Raw genomic sequence first — 13,051 nt, 5'->3', positions numbered from 1 at the left:
ACTTGAAGATAAATACCGACTAAATCATGAGACAAGATGGTGTGATGAAGAAAATAGTTGAATTAAAGAGTGAAAGGTAAGAACGGCAGAGTGAGGCCTCGAATTCGATACTTGGAACAGGCAAAGATGGGTGAAAAACAGATGATTTATGTGAGTGTTAAAAGATTAGTTTGTGGGAAATCAGGGATGGCAAGTGAAACGAAACAAAAACGTTTCGTTACGACCCATTGGGAAACAAAAATATGAGGCTAGGTTTAGTTTCGTTCCCGTACGAAATTAATATTACCAAGGAGTTTAGTTTCGACCAGGGACGAAACTTTACTCCCGGGAACGAAACTAAATTAATCGAAACTCCGCTGCTCATAGTAAAGTTTCGATCCCAGAAATTTGGTGGAGGAGGGGGAATAGTTTCGAACCATTACGCTTGACATACGTGTTGAGAAGTTAAAACATTGAGCTTAAAAATCGAATTGCCAATTTGCGTTAACCATTCTCCTGTCAGTCTTAAAATTATGAGTGCCCCATGTATCTAATGGCGGTGGGCCGAACCTCTACTTCATTCAACCAAACATTGTACTTGGTATGTGGGTCGAAAATAAACTGCTCGAAGGTGAATCACGTGATCCCTCCGGTGCGAAACATTAACTGTGTTTCGTTTCGTCCAAGAGTTTTATTTTAGTTCGGACCCGGAGTAGTTTTGACTTGGATTTCGTTTTGAGCCTGAGTTTAGCTCCCCGGGTTTGAATCCATTTCATTTCGGTTCTACATTTCGCTCCCGGGAACGAAACTATTGAAATTTTAATGGTTTTTACCTTCGTTTAGTTTCGATTGCAATCCCTGGGGAAAATTATTGGATAGCTGCGACAAATTAATTTTTGAATTATTATGTATTATTTTTATTATATTTTGATGATGGTTCTCTAAAAAAGTCTCATTAAAATAAAAATGGACGAGTCAATAACCACACAAGTCGTACTCCTTTTCCCTGCATGTAATTAATGGTTGTAAAATATAATTCGCACGCATGTCATTTTTAATGCAGTCAAAAAATAATGCCCGTTTCGATTCAATTGGATCACAGCATCAAGTCAATTTTGAAATAATCCCTCTTTTATGGTGACTAACGCACTATACCATTAGGAATGCGCGAATTCTGGAAAGGTATGGATGATCAAAAAACGAAAACAACCACTTGAGAGACAACCATTGACCTTCTCCCGCGACTCTCAATGTTTATTACTCTTCCTCCTTCCCTTCTCCTTGTTTTTTTTTTCATTCTTCTTAACGGTCCATTATAGCTCTGATTATGACAAGGGTTCCAAGAATACAGTGCGGTGTTAAATGTGATTACTGTTAGTGATGCTGGGGTATTAAATTTCTTATAGACTTAGTGAAAATTAGAACCTGTAATTCAGTGGATGTAGGTATGGTATGGTGCTTGGAGGATGCAACCGACTGCTGATGTCACTTGCGCCCTGGGGGAAGGATTGGTAAGAGAGGGTGGAGAGAAACTCGGCGTCGGCATTAGGCTGTACTTAACGAAAGGTGCATAGGTGACCACGGCTTAATGTCCCAACCGATGGACAGTGTTGCGCTTGAAATTTATTGCACACAACTTTCACAAAGGGATTGGAAAGTCTCTGAAAATTCTCAGCCACCCCCGGGATTTGAACCCGAGCTCACGGGGTGGGAAGCCAACACTCTAGCTATCACACCAACTCGATCCCCGTAGATAAAGGTTAGATCACAGATTCAAATCCGGATGAGGACAACGTGTCACAAGTAAATTTCAAATTGAGTATAAAGGAAAATCTTTTTGGGATGTGAAGTATTAGTCTAATGCATAACTTGAATTACACCAATGTAAAATTGGATGGGCACGGCATCTACATCTCTCCATTTTCTATTACATTTATGAACCATAAAGTGTATTCCGCACACATTGAAATGATTTTAGGCACGTAAAGAAATATTTTCCCCATATTAACAATGCATAAATTTGTAAAGAATGAACAATTCATCCATTATTACCACCAAGTTTACGTTCGATGCAATATTAGGATAAAATAATTTCCACCCTGCGCATTATATACAATACAAGTGCGTATTTCCTGGGCAATTTATGCGTACATTTAAAGAATTTCATTCAACAAATTACAGCTTTCTATGTTCAAACGTGGATCTGTCCTACATTATGATCACCTGAGGCAGTTTATCATGCATTGCGAGCCAAGTCTAGCATTAACTAGTTGGATACAGGTAGAGAAACGCAGAAAAGGTTATTTCGTCCCACCCTTGCAATGCCGTTTCGATTTCCCCAAAAAAATTGCATATGTATCCATTCCATCCGTTCCACATCCTGATATACAAGTCCACTGGGGTTCAGGAGCAGAATTTCAGATCACCTTCTTCATACCCTCGCCCGTGAGGCCCGCTGGGAAGGCTCCATCTGTCATGCCTCTTGGCTAGACCCACAAAATATTCAAGGGTTGGCCTTCATGACAATGCAAGTTCAGAGTTACTCCTCCGGAAAGAGTCAGTGTTTTCGGCAATCTTCGTCACTTGAAGCTGAGAGCTAAATAGAGTAACATACATATAATGGCAAAGAAGTGTTAGAAGGACAAATACCCCCCTCTCGGTTGGTCTTTTCTGAAGACAAATTTCTCGATTTAAACTTGTGCTCACATCTTAAACATTTCAGAGCTGTTAATACAGACCATGTCCATCAATAGCTAGTATCACAAACTTGGAAATGAAATTTTACTTTGTAGTTTTCCTTCAGCTGTATTTATTCTATATTTTAGTCGCTGGCAAATATTGAACAGGGTCTGATCTACTTACACTGAAAATTTCAAAATCACACCAAATTTTTCACGCGAAGAGCCCATCTTTAAAAAAGACTGATTTAGAAGATGGTAGGCATAATCTACACCAGGTTCACCTTTATCGATATATTCTACGAACCAAAAGCCTCTAACTTCCATTGGCTACCAAAATTACGAAGCCATCAATAGATATGATTGTGTATTATAAATGTATAGTTTAAATAATATTCAAGTTATAAAAAATTAAGATATCACTTAAATTTGTTAAAAGAATTTTGATGCTTTCTCTTACATCAATTTCGCAGTAGGGTGAAGAACTTCGTACAAATTAACTTGCACTTGTAGCAATCAATTCTTTAGCACCTAAAACTTCATCGATGATGGCCTCTCTCAGTCAAATTGAATTGATTATTTGAATTGACAAACACATATTAAAGATATTGACACACATTTACGCAATGCGAAGGTAAAAAAGGATCTACTGAAGTTTTAAAATAAAATGAAAAGTGGCTTCTTAGTATTTTAGCAGCTATAACTATTTTATTGGATTAAAATATTCAAGTTCAACTCCCATTCCCTTCTACCAGATTTTTAGAATACAATGATACACGGGCCATCATGAATTAAGAACTACGTAACCAAGCAAATATTGTGTGGTGAGTTTTGCCCAACTAATCCCAAGAGTCAGCGATGAAAAATATATTGGATCCAAAGCATTTGCGTTACTATTCCACAGTTTCTCATTTTTTTACTCAGTGAAAGTTAACCCCAGCCACGTGTATACATGCTTTATAACGGCAAATCGCAAACAACACTAGGAACACCGCGTACTGTTGGCTTGTATAAACATCGCCCTCTGCCCATCAACCTAGATGTGGTTAGCAGCCTATCTTTCTCGCATGACGTTAATATTTCGCGGCTCCATCCGCACACATGCTAAATGGGTGCATTCCATCTTCACCCACTCGGAAATCCAGCAATACACCTCAGGTATTTCCCAAACGCCGCGGCAGGTATCCAGCACTCACTCCACATTAACCTGTCACAACCACGGCTGTCGAATCTGCGTTCACAGTCAGGTTAACTCAATTCCTCGTGTCAGTGATCCGCACAGATGTTTGTTGAGCACAGTGGCCTATCCGTCTGCGCGCCCATCGGAATGCCGTGCGCTGGTAAATTGAGCTGCGTACCTACCATACATTCTGTTGGCGTTCGCAATCAACCTTGGCGTTTATTTCCTCTGCCCTCCGCGTGTTAACACACCCATCCATGTATACTCATGCATCCATCCACGCGCAAAATAATGCAGAGGGAACGAATTGCTCGTGGGGAGAGGTCCCGAAGGCAAATTGGACGAGTTTATCCAATATTTTTAAATCTCGGATTTTAACAATTATTAAATATAATTCAATTATTATATCGGTTAAGGTAAAACTATATGGAGCAATTTTCTAACCACCCTGTCTCCCACACCCAAATTGAGTTTCCCTCATAAACTTTAACTCCCAATATGACACATTGCCTTCCATTATATCTGAAATTCTCATTCTCATCCCCCCCCCCTCAAAAATAGATTTTACAGCGGCTTAGCTTTGGATCCATCGAAACCCTTTGCGCGATAGTACCTGAATCCAAATACACATTATTAGCCTGATTAAACCTGTATTCATATTAGTATCATAGTAATAATCCAAAGAAGTATATGAGGGAAAATAAAATAACAGGCAATAGTAAAGCGAATATTAGATGCATCAGATTAGGGACCACGGCCAACAGTAAGCAAAACTTTCTTTCACTCTAATAGCGAACCAATACTTTGCAAACAAATATTTTCCTTCGTAAAAAAACAATTAGCAATCTAATTGGAGAATACCTCTAGCACAGACTCCATACAAACAAATTACTTTTTTCATCGGAAATAGTGGATTCCACATCACTTTATTTATTAAAATATAGATTTTGCTGTTTGAATAATTATAATATCAGTGGAATGCTGCATTTAGTTCCAGAAAAGGAGAAAGGATATGAAATATATTTGAAAATATCGTGATAAAATTCTTGTCCACGCCATTAGATGTGAAACCCTCTTGTGACTCTCACTGCAGCCGGTACTGCTAATTGAATTTTCTATTAGATCTTAAAAAGTAGAAATTATAAGGGTTGGCCGGGAAAATCGACGTAAAAACGCACCCTCTTTATTTTTGCTGAAGAAAAAGGTAAATATCATATAGAAGTATGCATAAGAATTGGCCTCTTGCACTAGAAGTAGCCTCAGATGATCTCATCGGGAGAAACAAAATAAGATGTTTAACCTATTTCGGCATCATCAGATTCGCTTTCATCCTATGCTGACAATTTTCTAGCCCAAAAAAAATGATCGTAATCTTCTTTAGGTAGCATGAGCAAATATTCTTTAGTGTAATATAAAAATAATCCTTAAATATAATAAATGTGGAAAAAATTGATATAAGGATTTTACTTACTGAAACTGGATTTATTCAGCAACAAGCGAGAGAGATTCACTTATTTTTTTCTCATTCTATACAAGTATTACTACACATTTATTATCAAAAATGTCATTCACTTCATGACAAATGAAGGAATTCTGATTGTTAATTATTTTTGGCCTTATACGAGTACAGCAAAACACGAGGAAGTGAATAAATGCTAGTTGATAAGAGATAATCTTCTATGTAAAAGGTACGTTACACCAAGCCGTCCAGAGAGTCCATTTCGTTATTTAAAAGATTGATTAGATGAAGTTGTTGGTTCCGACTCGGTTTTGCAAAATGTGCGAAATATTAGTTATTTTGAATTTCAGCTAAACTCACCATTTTTCCACCGTAACTAATAAATAGAAGAACTGCTATCTTTTAATCAGTCATTACATAGGAATTCAGTGAAAGAATATTAACAAAACTGAATTAAAATGCTAGTTTATCGAGGGAATCTTTAAGAAGAAAAACATCTATTGAAGCATCCCAAGGAAGCATGCTTTAGTAACAAAAAAATTAACTATGTAATAATTTTCTAGGAAATAAATATTAAGTATTAAGCTGGATTGCCCAATGACGTTTCTTAGAAAAAATCGATAGAGTATCTCTCTCCATGTTCTTTCTTACGCTTTCCGAAAGTGATCAAGCCACATAAATGTAAGTTATGAAGAAAGAAGAAGGATGCAAGAGGTAATAAAAGCCACTCATTCAGGCGCTCAGGGGCTTGCGATATCGGTTTTTCCGGGTCCCGCGATACTAAGAGCAGCTTTGAGGATTACCAAAAGGCAGTATCCTCCTTTTTCCTCAGAAAATACGCGGAGCAGGGATTGGACGCGATAAATGGAAGATTCATAGCCAAAATTTCTCTCATAAATAAAGGCAGCTGTTATTCATCCCTCTAAACTTCCTTCTCTGCTCTTAAAGGGCAGTTTTCAACACCAATACTTATGACTGAATACCATATTTTCCACGCTTGCGTTCTTTTTGTATCGTTTGTAAAAATAACAGTTTTCCAAAAATAATTTATGCATATAAAGTTTTCATTTTTAGTTACTAAGCTGCGTTGTGATCATACTGATCGACAGTATTCTAAGTATATGCACAACATTTCTTAACTTATGATCGATATAAAAATTGTGGAAGGATCTACCTTCCACTTTTTCAAGTAAGTAATTTACCGCAATTGACATGATAAGTAAGAGGACAAACATGATGTAAGGAGATTTGCCAGAGATTTTTATGACATGCGTGCATTGAAAGCACTATTAGATTCATTAGTACTTTCAATTCTTGATTTTGCATGCATTATCTCGTCACCGTATGAAGGTACCTATTCGTATGAGGTATTCATTCACATGTGTGCGGAGAAACTTGGCATCGATGCTTACAATTATTCTTATAATACTCTCTCCATCAGTCATGGGCAGTCAAATTTTTCGTCAAGGAGAACACGTGCAGATATTATTTTTTTACAAACTCCTCAACAAGTTAATTCCATGCTCTAAGCTTCTCCGATCAGTATAAGTTAGAACACGAACTTTTAACAGTCGTAAAACTGATTTATATCACTTAGAATTCTTTAAAAAATGATGCTTAGCATATCGTCCTATCTTATGGATGATAATAGAGCCAAATTCTATTGATCTGCAACTTCATGTTTGTAAATTGAATACTCTTAAGATCTATTTGAAAAATAATGGTACATAATGTTTTTGTTAACCTTATAATATATTTTGCCTCTAGCTTTAATGACTTTAACTGATTTTTCTCTCAATTTATCTTTTCTGTAGTCTATAATCTGTAATTTATAATTAATTTGAATCTTTATTAAAATTAAATCATTATACTACATTTGGATATTATTTCCTAACTTTCTTTGTTGTCGGTAACTGGGTAGCTGTTCGTAATTGGGCTACTAAGATATTTATTTGTGTACGTATCTTATGTAATCCTTTCTTTGATTGGTGCGATCAATGAACTGACGTTCGTTTTTCACCTTTGATAGACAATTATGGCACCACATAAGACGCTTTGAAAGAAATCACCAAGAAGATACTATACATTTAAATAGTTCCCGCTATGGCTGGCATGACAATTTGACGTTACATTTCGTACGGAGTGGATAAACGCGGATGAACTTGGGACAACTACTATATTCAGATACCGGTTAAAGAAGCATACTCATGATTAACGAGTGCATGGAAGTCTTCGACCACGAAATTGCATCCTAAATTAAGGGGCTGATTAAACACCTTCCACTCTCTATTTCTTACTTTGTCATCTAAATTGAATTAATTAAAACTCCAGCAGTCACTCATGGCTTCCGTTCTTTTGGCCGATTTAATTACAGTTTATAAAACCTTTCCTGTACATTCAAACTATCCTCCTGCATCGTATATCCTCCACTTATAGACTCGATAACCAACGATGAAGATGTCTGTTCGTAATCAATAATATCCACGGGGAGAAACTGATCGGCTACATTACCCTTTTCTAATAGAATGTACTATTTTTTACAAAAAATAGGTCAATCTATATAGTCTAAATCTCAATCTATATAGTAAAAATATAAGCAGTATTTTAATGCAAACATAGCGTTTCTTAACTTGTGAGAGCTATGAAAGTTGTGGAAACATCTACCTTACGTTTTATACTATAGTAAATTTCCATAAAATAAAAAAATGAATGAACACATAAGACACCTGGTAAGAGGAATCTCGGATAACCTCTTATCAATAAAATAACTACAGCGAATTTCTTACGATCTAAGTGCTGATGTACCAATGGGTATATTGATACAAAAGCTCATAAAAGTGTCGATCATCGAATCTTTTGCCAAAACCTTGCAAGTAAACTCAAAATATCAATGCAGGACCCAATACAATGCATTCGTCATCACCCAAAGGAACCTAATTTATTTATTAAAAATGCGTTTTATGCCAAGGAAAGGCAAAAAATGCTGTTTGGCCGGCCAACAGTGAATCGGTATTTAGTCGAGCTAATGTCTTCATAGAGAAATGGTGACTAAGTGGGCAGAGGAATAGGCTACTGATGGAAGATTCATAGGTTCAAATCTCTGATCAACCCTTGGGATACCTAATTAAAAACAAAAAAGATCGAAAAACGAGGTAGCTCATTGAGAGTAACTGCTCCATCATTCAGAATATGTGACACTGGCTTCGTCGAGGGTGAGGCTCTAACTTCACCCATTCATATTCAACCTTATTATTGAATCCATATGTGACTTCAGTAATTTATCCGAATTAGAGGTAAGTAAGGTAGCGAGGAAAATTAATTGGACAGGAGGATATTTCATTTTAGTGTTAATCTAGACATTGATGGATATTGTGGATTAATCTAGGCAGAGCTATAACCTCATGTATGCCAAAACCAACATTCTGGTTGGGTAACTTTGTTATGGACTTACCTCATCCTTAGTCAAAGTAATGAAGAAAGTAAGAACGACCTATTGGGCAGTGGGATGTTGTGCGATTTCATACATATTGCAGGGCTGAGGTTGGAAAGTAGGCTGAATGGAATGGTGCAAGATGCAACCATTTGGCTTTTACCATCACTTAGCTTATTTCCTGTCCGCATAGTCATCTAGACGGATTTGAATCGACAGAAAGGACGCGAACCAAATGATTTCAAGTGAGGACAACACCTCATTCCAATCGCATAAATAGAATTTTAAAATTAAGAGGTTTTCCGGAAATTTCGGTGCCCTTCCGGGGTGTATGGAAAACACCCCTTGTGAAAAGGGATTCCGGGGTCCACCCCCTAAAATTTTGAAATTCTTTATGTTGAAAACGTGATTTTTATGACTCAGAAACAGTAATTTTGTGCGAGTATTTATTAAAATAAAGTATACAAATTCGATGAAGTAAAATCTTTAACGGTTTAAGGGAGGGTTATAACCCGGAAACCCCCCACCCCCCGTGGCTGCGCCAATGTCCCATTCCCCATCCTCAATCTCTCTCTCCCTACTAATGGATTCACTGCGGAATTGCTTCCGTACTCCAAGTTCCGCATTCCACTCCTATTCTTCCGTCAACGAGTGAGCGACTGTGGGAAGTTACGGCGCTTGATGGGGATGGATATCGTTCCACGTGATGTGCAGAGACACAGAATGGATAAGACAAGTTGATCGAGGATTTCCGCAGTGGTAGTCCGGAGTGATTATCAAGGAACGTAAGCGGGAGGGAAGCAGAGGATTTAGAGAAGAGAAAGGATAATCCCATATAAACCTTCATTTGTTGAATAAAGAACATTTATTTAGCAGTATACGTTACAACGTAGCCGATCCCTGTCCAAAATTAGAGACAGAAATGCTCGCGTGCCAGCTGTAATGATATAAAAATCGAATTGGATTAAAATCTAAAGTCGAGGTTTTAACTTCAAAGATCGAGGAAGTCGACTAAGTCTTCGAGTTTTTCTCCAAACTCGATTTTTCGACGTCGATATCTTAACCATTTCGTTTGATGTCAGTAGCGTCACTATTGGCCAATGATAACGTAATCCGTCCCATGTGAAAGACTTTTCTTAAAATTGGAAATTATTGCGATTATATGATCTTTCTAAAAATATTAGTGAATCCGATTGGTTCTAAGCGGTGATCCCAAAACTCTAATGCGGGTGCATTAGTAACTTTTTTACTTCTAATAGTTTAATCATGTATTCAGAGCAGATTTTTGAGATTTTTCCCTGCATCTAATATGTTATTTTGAGTGTTTTTTGTACAATAAATATGTTTTTTACAAACTCTGTTCAGAGAAAAGAACCGTCAAGTTCTTCAATTAATCGATCTTTAGGTTCAAATTTAGAACTTTGTTGAAAATTCGAGTTTTTCAGTTCGGTTGAAAATCGATTGCAAGGAAGAGTCAATTTTGAAAGACATTTTTACGTTATTTACGTTGTTACGTTTCGCCCAATGCTGGTAAAATGCTGCCCGATGCAAGAACCCCAGAGACTCAGAAGGTACGGTTTATTTTGGAATCCACTAACGGAATCATTTCTAAGAGAACAGACTGAATTTCTCAAGTTTGGAAGCAAATGAAAAATTACAAATTTTTTTCGGCCACGAAAAGGGGTGTTACCTATAATTAATAAAGAATCTAAATCACCTATTAAGATCTAAATCATCCGTAAGGCCTGCCAGGCCTGTGCTGGATTCGAAGATATTTCTGAAGCACTTCACCATTTAGAGGAGACCAACTGGGACTTCCACTGCGTTGACTTCTGTGCTGCATACATAATTTTCGAGCACTCTCAAGTAGCGTCTACGGTAATTATATCGTATTGGCAACATATGTTCTTGTAACTGTTTGTGGTCAAAACACTACCAAATTTCTGAGAAGTACTGCGGCATATTCGCTGTTGGTATAATTCAATCCCTGTTATGCTATTTTACTCAGTAGTAGCCAATGAATGAGACTAAGTAGAACTTTGTATCTATGTGAAAAATATATAATAGGGAAGAATAGCAGCTGTAAAAAAAAGTATCTACAAAGGCAGCGGCTATTGTCTATTATGGCTATTTTATTTTATTATTATAATTTTTATTCTACCGTTTATTTTACTTGTTCCAATTTTTCTACTGTATTCCAACAACAACAAGATTTGTGTCAATTAAAGGAGGAGTGTTCCAGATAGAAAAATATACCTACCATACTTTTTCTTTACATTAAATTAATTGTTTTTCTGCATGGATTCTTCAAGACTCAAAGAAAAGCTATATTTTACGATTAATAAGAAGGAATATCAATTGCGAACGAGTCATAATTGCATTTTCTTTGAGCGTAATTTTAAATTGCCGAGTCTAAAGTCTGCTATGCGTTTTCTTTTAGGGAGGGGATCGAGTTGGTGTGGTGGCTAGAGTGTTGGCTTCCCACCCGGCGGGCTCGGGTTCAAATCCCGGCAGTGGCAGAGAATTTTCAAAGATTGCCCGATCCCTGCTTGAATGTTGTGTGGAGGACATTGCAAGCGCAACACTCCGTCCGTCGGATGGGACGTTAAGCCGTGTTCCCCTTGGCGCCTTACGTTAAGAGCAGGCTAATGCCGACACCCTTCCTTCCATACCCTTCCCTCATGGCGCAAATGACCTCGGCTGTCGATCGCCTCCTCCATATATACCATACCATACCTCTTTCAGGGATGGATATCGAAACTAAATGATAGTCAAAACCAGTAAAATTTCAATAGTTTCGTTCCCGGGAGGGTAATGCAGAAACGAAATGAAATGGATTTAAATCCGGGGAGCTAAACTCAGGGTCGAAACGAAATCGGCGTCAAAACTACTCCGGGTCCGAACTAAAATGAAACTCTTGGACGAAACGAAACACAGTTAATGTTTCGCACCGGAGGGACCACGTGCTTAACCTTCAAACAGTTTAGTTTCGACCCACATACCAAGTGCAAAGTATGGTTGAATGAAGTGGAGGTTCGGCCTACCGCCATTAGATACATGGGGCACTCATAATTTTAAGACTAACAGGAGAATGGTTTACGCAAATTGGCCATTCGATTTTTAAGCTTAATATTTTAACTTCTCTACACGTATGTCAAACGTAATGGTTCAAAACTATTCCCCTCATCCTCCTCCACCCAATTTCTGGGATCGAAACTTAACAATGAGCAGAGGAGTTTTGATTAATTTAGTTTCGTTACCGGGAGTAAAGTTTCATCCTCGGTTGAAACTAAACTCCTTGGTGATTTTAATTTCGTACAGGAACGAAACTAAAATTAGGTCTCGTATTTTCGTTTCCCTCAGAGTCAAAACGAAACATTTTCGTTTCGTTTCACTTGCCATCCCTGGTTTACATGTATCTCCATACTGATGGATCCCGTACCCCTAAGCTTTGATGCCATACGGAGTATATGTAATAAAATATTTCCAGCCCAATCCAGTTTTAACCAGTTTTCCCTCCTATCCCTCTCCTAGATGGACTCTAAAAGAAACCTACTACATTTCTCACCAACTTCGTACAATATTATTTCGGAAAGAAAAAATATCAAAATGTATGTGACAGAGATGGACGAAAATAATGAAAGCCTATAGCGGAAAACAGACATCTCCATATTCCAAATCATAGTTTCAGACTCCTGATTTACAATGCGGAAGGTATGCACGTCATTATACGCTAGGAGACACTCTTCTTTAATGTACCTTAGGAATTCGATACTCACGTCTGCGGTCCAATACTTAAGCCCCAGGTTCCACTTCCGTGAGACCTCCCCTTTCATTACCATCAACCCAAAATTTGCTCCGAAAATTTTACCGCACCACCAGCACTCCCATTATTCTCATGTTTCACGTTAACCCAATCGACACGATTGCATAAACATAGGACCCTCCCTCCTCTTTATTCAAGCAATCTGCGAATCGTTCGTCCCCAAAAACAGCATCCCTCTTTCCTTGAATTTCCCGGAATAGTTCACACTTAATCATAAGCAAAGAAAACCCCCATGATTCCAGAACTTCTTCCCAGAATCGATAGACAAGAATTGTAAATCACATAAACCTACCCACCTTTTAGCCGCCGTGTGCTTTCAAAGCATATATTTACTGAATTTCCATGCATCCAACTGAGCATTTGGTCAATAAAATGCCTCATGGGGGACCTCGAGTAAGACGTTTATACAACTGATCATAACGCATACTTATTTTTACTTCTTGGTCAAGATCAACACCCATCACGGTATTGATGCTTCACAGTTAGTTACGTTAGAGAA

Source organism: Ischnura elegans, chromosome 4 (genome assembly GCF_921293095.1).
Source record: "Ischnura elegans chromosome 4, ioIscEleg1.1, whole genome shotgun sequence".
NCBI lineage: Eukaryota > Metazoa > Arthropoda > Insecta > Odonata > Coenagrionidae > Ischnura > Ischnura elegans.
The sequence above is the reverse complement of the archived record's forward strand: the minus strand, read 5'-3'. Positions refer to the sequence as shown.